Source organism: Carlito syrichta, unplaced genomic scaffold (assembly GCF_000164805.1).
Source record: "Carlito syrichta isolate Samal-C Ts95f unplaced genomic scaffold, Tarsius_syrichta-2.0.1 Scaffold305867, whole genome shotgun sequence".
NCBI lineage: Eukaryota > Metazoa > Chordata > Mammalia > Primates > Tarsiidae > Carlito > Carlito syrichta.
Genome location: NW_007249963.1, coordinates 899182 through 907840, shown reverse-complemented (window position 1 = coordinate 907840; position 8659 = coordinate 899182). Strand labels below are relative to the sequence as shown.

The 8659-nt window shown below is 43.8% G+C and overlaps 1 pseudogene; it reads left to right on the top strand.

Annotated features, from left to right (window-relative positions):
- The first annotated feature begins 7621 nt into the window (after positions 1–7621).
- Positions 7622–8428, top strand: LOC103265134 (annotated as a pseudogene).
- Positions 8429–8659: the final 231 nt, after the last annotated feature.

Here is an 8659-nt window from a genome sequence, read left to right as displayed (position 1 = left end):
CCTCCCCTTTTTAATAAAAGGTGGTCTCAGTCATAACCATCTAGTGTACTATATTAATTCACACAAGATTGGGAGCATTCAGGCGGTATGGCCATACACTGTATTAATTCAAAGTCACATAGTTTTCTTAACTACAAGTTCCTAGGGGCAGATTTTTTTTTTCTCTCTCTCTTTTTTTTAAAATCTGGATCTCACTGCCTGTCACCCAGGCAGGAGTGTAGTGGCACGATCAAAGTTCACTGTAGCTTGAACTCCCAGGCTCAGGCAATCCTTCAGCCTCAGCCTCTTGAGTAGCTGGAACTACAGTCATGTACCACCATGCCCAGTTAATTTTCTTTTTTTTTTTTTTTTTTGGTAGGGATGAGGTCTCGCTATATTGCCCAGGCTGATCTCGAGCTCCTGGCTCAAGCAATCCTCCTGCTTTGGCCTCCCAAAGTGCTGGGATTACAGGTGTGAGCCACCACACCCAGCCAGACATTTTATTTCTTATTAAGCATATAATTTACCTGTGTGAAAGTACCACATGCAGTTTATAAGTGCTACATAAACATGAATTTTTTTTTTTTTTTGAATTGGAGCCTTACTCTGTCGCCCAAACTAGAGTGCAGTGGCTACTCCCGGCCACCGCAGCCTCGACCTGCTGGCCTCTGGTGATCCTTCCGCCTCAGCCTTCCAAGTAACTGGAACTACAGGCATGTGCTACCACACCTGGCTAATTTTTTATTTATTGTACAGATGAGGTATCACCAAGTTGCCCAGGCGGGTCTCGAACCCGCGGGCTCAGGCAATCCACTCACCTCAGCCTCCCAAGGCACGGGATTACAGGCTGAGCCACCAAGCCCAGCCATAAACATGAATTAATTGAACAAATATTCAGAGAAAAGAAACAGTAAGCACTCAGAGGATTATGTACTTACTCTGAGGACTAAATAATATTCCTTTATTAATAACTAATTATGCATCAAACCTAAAGCAGGAATGCTCCGCAGTACTGAGTCATCACTTTGGTAAGTCAAATATCAAGTATATGAATAAATATCATGGTATGTTGGGTCCTCTTCCTCTCACATCTTCCTCTTTTCCAAAATACATTATCAGCATGCCTTGCTGAAGAGTTGTATGCTGGTCTTTCAGCCAGAAACATTGAGACACATACACATTTTAAAGAGTACCTGGGAGCCGGGCTCGGTGGCTCAGCCTGTAATCCCGCGCCTTTGGGAGGCTGAGGTGAGTGGATTGCCTGAGCCCACGGGTTCGAGACCTGCCTGGGCAGCGAGACCTCATCTCTACAATAAATCAAAAAATCAGCTGGGCGTGGTAGCACATGCCTGTAATTCCGGCTACTCGGAAGGCTGAGGTGGAAGGATCGCCGGAGCCCAGCAAGTCGAGACTGTAGTGGCCAGGAGCAGCCCCTGCACTCCAGTCTGGGTGACAGAGTGAGACTCCAACTCAAAAAAAAAAAAAAAAAACAACAGTACCTGGGATTTGTTTCAATCAGGTATGGTAAGACACGCAGATGTGGAAATGACTGCCATGACGGAAGAAGTGGCTTTTATACTTACAGATCCCTAGGAAGAGAAGGCACGATGTGTTATGCAGGGCCGCACAAGAAAGTACTGGAATTGGTCAGGAGGCAGAGGTAGCCAGGGGAAAACACAGGCAAGAGTCTTTAGTGTGGTTTCCACAGAAAGGGATGGGCAAGGCGGGTAAGCTGGCTTAGGCTAGTTGAAGTCATCTCGCCAGGCTCTGGGGTGTATCAGTGGCCCTCACCTGTCTGGTATTTGGCTCTTGAATGATTAGAGCAGGCAATCGGTGGACCACAGTGCAAGAGCCCAACAGAGGAGGAGTTTGGAGTGTGGGCTCTGGATTGGTTGGTATGAGATAATAGTCTGGCATTGTCTCTTTCCCCTTTCATCCGGCTTCTTTCTGTCCCCTCCCTCAGGGAGCAGCCTCTGGCTAAGGCTGGTCTCTGCAGGATACACATATTACCACTAATGAGTCAGTGCAAGTGATTGAGCAGAGCTGAGGACAACATGGGTGACACCCTTGTTCACTATGATTATGAACACCATATAGCAAATTGAATAATTAACTTGCTTGACTATAAAAATGCTTGTTGTACTGTGCTGAGGTGCGGATTCTTTCTTCACTGACTGGCTGCCATTGGTGCCTTCTGTAACTTTTAATAAACCAACGTCTTTCCCTGCTGGACCTCAGAGTGACTTATTTGGAACAGATGAAGAGCCTTACATACACACCCTCTCAGATTTGGGGTTGAAAGGTGTGCTTGGAAGTGATTGCCATCTCTAGGAATTAGCCAGCTCTGGAAGGGGCTAGCTAGGGTCAGCAAGGCCCCAAGATGACAAAATATCAAAAATGTAGAATGAGGCTGGGCACAGTGGCTCATACCTGTAATCCCAGTACTTTGGGAGCCTGAGGTGGGAGATCACTTGAGGCCAGGACTTTGAGACTATCCTAGGCAACACAGCAAGACCCTGTTTACACACACACACACACACACACACACACAGTTAGCTGGGTATGATGGTGCATGCCTGTAGCCACAGCTACGCAGGAGGCTGAGATGGAAGGATCACCTGAGCCTGGGGAGGGTGATTCTGTGATTGTGCCACTGCACTCTAGCCTGGGTGACCCCAACTCAAAAAAAAAAAAAATACAGAATGAAGCTGAGCACAGTGGCTCACTTTATAATCCCAGCACTTTGGGAGGCAAAGGCAGGAGGATTGCTCGAGGCTAGGAGCTCGAGACCAACCTAGACAACATAGTGAGACCCTGTCTCTACAAAAAATAAAAATTAGCTGAGTGTGATAGCACGTGCTTGTAGTCCCAGCTACTCAAGAGGCTAAGGCAGAAGAATTATCTGAGCCCAGGAGGTCGAGGCTACAGTGAACCATGATCATGCCATTGCACTCTAGTTGGGGTGACAGAGCGAGACTCTGACTCAACACAAAACAAAACAACAGACAAAAAACAGAATGAAAAGGCACAATTAATAGACATCCCAGCTATAATTCTCTAAAATTATACCGTCAGGGTTAGATCCAAACATGTATTTCATCATACTCTTCACCTCTCCTGATCGAGAGTCTTCTCAGGAAGATTCTTTCTGAGAATTTGGTAGCAATAGAAATCAGAGTTATGGAAATAAGTTGTCTAAGATTTTTCACTGAATAACCATACAGCCATTTATTTGAGTTGATAATACTTGGAAGTCTCCAAATTAGAATATATGTCAATCCCATAAGTGTTATCACCAATTAGAGTTAGCTTCAGCTACATGTAACTGAAAATCAAATTAACAGTGGCTTAAACTATATAAATATTTATCTTTCTCATGTAAACAAAGTCTGGAAGCAGGCAGTCCAGAGCAGGTATTGCACTCTGCTCTACTAAGTCCTCAGGGATCCAGGCTCCTTTCAGGCAGGGCTATCCCTAGATATTCTTTTGGTTTCCATGGCCCAGGATGGAGACAACGATGTTCCAGGCAGCAGGGTGGAGTCAAGAACAAAAGGTAAGACAGTAAGAGGTACATGCCAGCTCTTTTTCCAAGATGACTCCTAGAGTTATCACGTGACACTTCAGTTTTATCCCATTGGTCAGAACTTAGTCACATGGTTGTACCTAGATGCTAAGAAACCTGTAAACTGTAGTTATTTAGCTCAACTAAAAATCAAAGGCTCTTAGGATTGGATTTGGGAGACAACAAATGATCCCCATCATGGCATTTTGCTTTGAGTTTCTGTTGTCTCTCCTTTGATATTCTCCACCACCAACACCTCCAACAGTGGTTGGCTAGAAACTTTTCAAACCAAAAATCTGTCATTCTAAACTTCACTTTTTCCCTTACTCTCTACATTTAAGCCAAAACTAAGTCTTCCTTAGTCTACCTCCAAATCTCTCTTGAGCAATTTCCCATGGGGGTCACTACCATGTCCTCCTATCTTGCCTACCATCCATACTCACTGCCCCTCACCTGTCCAATGCCCCATTATGACCTTCTCTACAGCAGAAGCCATCTTCAAAATGCTCATCTGACCATGTTTCTTTCTACCCAGAACCCAGAAGCAAATCCTTGCAGCCTACCACATAAAATCCAAATCTACTGGCATTGTATCTGAGATCCTCCATGAGGTATGGTCCCTGCCTGTCTCTCTCACCACATCCCCTGAACTCCTACACATACTACAATAGCTGTACAATATCTCAAGCCCACCATGCAGTTCAATGACTTCATGTATTTGAGCATTCTGTGTTATGTGGAATGTCCTTCTCCAATCTTCTCATCTAGGAGTTTCTATTAATCATTCCGGAATCTCTCTGGGTCTAGAGTATTCATCTTTGGGAAGTATTCCTTGACTCCCCCATTCTTGGCACCAGGTAAACACTGCTTCCTCAATACCACCTCCAAGCCTTATACATACCCACTTGTCATGGGATAGTACAATAATTTGCTTACGCATTTATTTGTCATATTAGGTTCAGCGTTTCTACAGGTAAGAACTGCATCTTACTCATCTTTGTAGAAAATAATACTTAACAATGTATGCCAAGTAACAAGTCCTCAGTAAATGGTCATTAAATAAACAAATTCTTCACTGATTGGGAGACACTCTCTGGGCTTGGCACTGCCCCTGCAGCACAATGACATGCCCACCACTGTGTATCTCTGCTCTTGAATGGCAGTTGGTTGGTGTTACTGGCTAGAGTCTCAACTGTGGCCTGTGGTATGCACTGCACGGCCAAATGCCTGACCCCAGAGACGGCTGTTTGGAAACACATCCATTGACTTGTGAGTGCCTATTTGTAAAACAAGCAGGCCAAAAGCCACCATTTTATAATAAATATTTCAAAGTCAAATTATGACCCTTGTGGATGAAAGAACTGGCCTTAGTTTTTACAGTGTCGTTTGATGGTAACCCTAACCTAAAATGCACCACCGTGAGACATCAACACACCAAACTTGGTTCTGTGGTCAGGATTCAGATTCTATGTGGGTTCAGCACCCCATAACCTGATCATTGAAGCAACTGTGGCACCTTTTCGAACCATTCAGTGACAGTGACACTAAAAGATTTCTAATGTAAGGAATGGTGAACTTGAACAGTGAATTAAGATGCTGGGGCAGCTTCTGACAGTGGGTAAGCCATGGAATGAAAGGTGGCCTAGGAGGTCCTCCGGAAGGGAGCTTGCTTGTGGTCACACCCAGGTACTGCTCCCATGCCTGTTGCTGAGCCCCACAAAATGGTTCACGCAGAATCTGGATTGGGATATTGGCTCCACATCCAGGCTTTGTCATTTGCTGGTTTTGCAATGTTGGGCAAGGTTACTTAATTGCTTTATGCTGCCATTTCCTTGTAAATTGGGGAGAATACACCATAGTTACTTGATTGTGAAAATTAAATTAGATAATGTGTGTAAAGTGACCAGCACAAAGCCTGAGCTAGATTAAGTGCTCCATAAATGTTAATTATTAATTCTTTTATGATTAAGAAAAGAGTCGATATCATGAAGCCTCACTCCCTGGGATTGAATCCAGGCTCCCTGGGATTGAATCCACTGTTTCAGAGCTGTGTGTCCTTGAACAAGTTAGCTTCTCTGTGCCTCAGTCACCTCATCTGTAAATCAGGAATAATATTGGGTTATTGAGAGGAATAAATGAGACAAGGCATATAAGGGCGTTTAAAACAGGGCCTGGTGCATTTTAAAAGCCTCCTGATGGGTGCTCTTTCCTTTGGTGCCTTTGAGTAAGGTAGACAGTAAATCCCCTTTATATAAACTAGCCCTGTTCCAAGAGCACATTCATAAGTCTAATTTGTTCATAAGTCCAACAAAGTTAGCCTAACATAATCGCCTATATAGTAGTGTACTATAATAGGTGTATAATACTTTTCACACAAATAATACATTAAAAAACAAACACAAAAAATAAAACATTTTTAATCTCATAGTACATCACATGACAATGTATGCCAGACATATGAACTAACTTACATGATTGGACATGTTAATACACGTTCACATCTTTGAAAGTTTGCAACTTGAAGGTTCATATGTAGGGGATTTACTGTACAGGATCTCGGTAGTAATACTGGTGGCTGTAATGAGGGTTAGCGTTAATACTAGTGGTACTAATAAGCAGCAGCATGACTTTTTGCTAATTAACACAGCTTTTGTATATTGCAAGCTTACTCTATGCTGGCCCAGGAGCAGGCATGGAAACATCTCTTTTCTCATCTCCTTCCCCCACTCCCATAAACCTCACCTGATTCTCCCCAGGAGGCTGACACTGAATCCAGCCAAGGGCAGGTCATGTCCTTTGACTCAATTGTATATATCCATCTTTTAGTACAATGCCTAGCATGGGTGCCAATCATAATCCCAAAAGGCACAGTTCAGACTGCTGAGATCTTGAAAGATCAAAATTCCTAATACTAGTGTATCCCTAATGTCTAAAATCCAGGAAATAGCTAGGCACAGTGGTTCACATCTACAATCCCAGCACTTTGGGAGACTTAGGTGAGAGGATCGGTTGAGCCCAGGTGTTCAAGATCAGTGTGGGCAACATAGTGAGACTTTGTCTCAACAACTGGATAAATAAATTAGCCAGTCATGGTAGTGCATGCCTGTAGTCCCAGCTACTTGGGAAGCTGAGATGGGAGGATCACTTGAGGACAGGAGGTCAAGGCTGCAGTGAGCCGGGATAGCACCACTGCCTCCTAGCCTTGGTGACAAGAGTGAGATCCTGTCTCAAACAAACAAACAAACAAACAAATCACAGTCCTGAAAGATTAAAATCCCAAATACTGAAATTCTGAAATCTGAGTTATGGGGAAGGGATTACTGTGTTTTCAGTTGTACGCAGTATAGTGGCCTCATGCTAGTTGCATTGTGTGAGGCAGAAACTATCACCTTGTTATTTTCCTTATTTGCCTTTGGCAGAAAATTAAAATGAGCGGATTGGTCATGTGATGAGGCAATAAGGAAAACATCAGTTTAAGAACGTGTCATGTGTCTGCATTGGTATTTACTTGCAGCTGATGGCATTCCAGGAGCTTTTTAATGCATTTGCCTGAAGAAACCAGCAGTTCCTGACTGACTCAAAAATAACCATGTGCATGATAGGATAAGAAGACGCTTAACCCAACAGTGCTGGCGCTTAATCACCAGCATAGTTACCACCAGATTTGCCATCTGTGTATGAGTACGTGCTGAATGGATATCCACGTACACAAAACAGTATAGAAGCAAGGGACAGAAGATGGGAACGTTTACTAGGGAATGCTCATGTCGATATGCATCAAATCATGGAAGAATTTCACAAAGTGTGGTACCATACAGAAAATGAAGGTGAGCACATTCTCCCAGCAGAGCCATGCCCTAAAAGAAGAAAAGCAGCTATTCATCATGATGCAAGACTTCAAGATATAGTGAATGACCGTGAATGTTGTCCAACCCTTGTAGACCGCCTCTATGTAATTGTCATAATCTGTTCCTGTAATATACTTTTTCATCTGATAAATATTCTTAGAAGTTTTTTTTCTTTTTTTAAAGTTTTGCCCCACGACCCAAAATTCTCTTTCCTTTATCTCTCCTCCAGCTGCCCAAGATGCCGAAAGGAAAGAAGGCCGTGGGGAAGAAGGTGGTCCCACCCCTGCTGTCATGAAGAAGCAGGAAACCAAGAAGGTAGTGAAAAGTCCTTCTATTTGAGAAAAGTCCTAAGAACTTTGGCATCGGACAGGACATCCAGCCCAAAAGGGACCTCACCCACTTTGTCAAATGGCTTCGCTACATCCAGTTCCAAAGGCAATCAGCCATCCTCTGTAAGCTGCTGAAAGTGCTTCCTGCCATTAACTTGTTCACCCATACCTTGGACCGCCAGACAGCAACTCAGCTACTTAAGCTGGCCCACAAGTACAAGCCAGAGACAAAGCAAGAGAAGAAGCAGAGACTGCTGGCCCAGGCTGAGAAGAAAGCTGCTGGCAAAGGGGACGTCCCCAAGAGACTACCTGTCCTTTGGGCAGGGGTCAACACTGTCACCACCTTGGTGGAGAATAAGAAGGCTCAGCTGGTGGTGATCGTGCATGACATGGATCCCGTCAAGCAGATGGTCTTCCTGCCTGCCCTGTGTTGTAAAACGGGGGTCCCCTACTGCATTATCAAGAGGAAGGCAAGACTGGGGCATCTAGTCCACATGAAGACCTGAACCACTGTCACCATCACACAGGTTAACTTGGAAGATGAAGGCGCTTCGGCTAAGCTGGTGGAAGCCGTCAGTACCAATTATAATGACAGATATGATGAGATCCGCTGTATCTGGGGAGGCAGTGCCCTGGGTCCAAATTCTGTGGCTTGCATCGCCAAGCTGGAGAAGGCAAAGGCTAAAGAACTTGCCACTAAGATGGGCTAAACGTACACTGCTGCGTGTTCTGTACATAAAAATAATAAAAATTCTCCTTCAAAAAAATTAAATTAAAATAAAGTTTTTCCCCACCATTTAAAATTGCCAGCACTATTTTCTATTCACTATATTTTGTATTTCATCTTCACATCATTTCCAACAGAAGTGTACATTTTGTAAAGACTTTTAGAGAACTCTAGTTCATTTTATGCAATTTTTGCAAATTTGACTCCAAGAGAG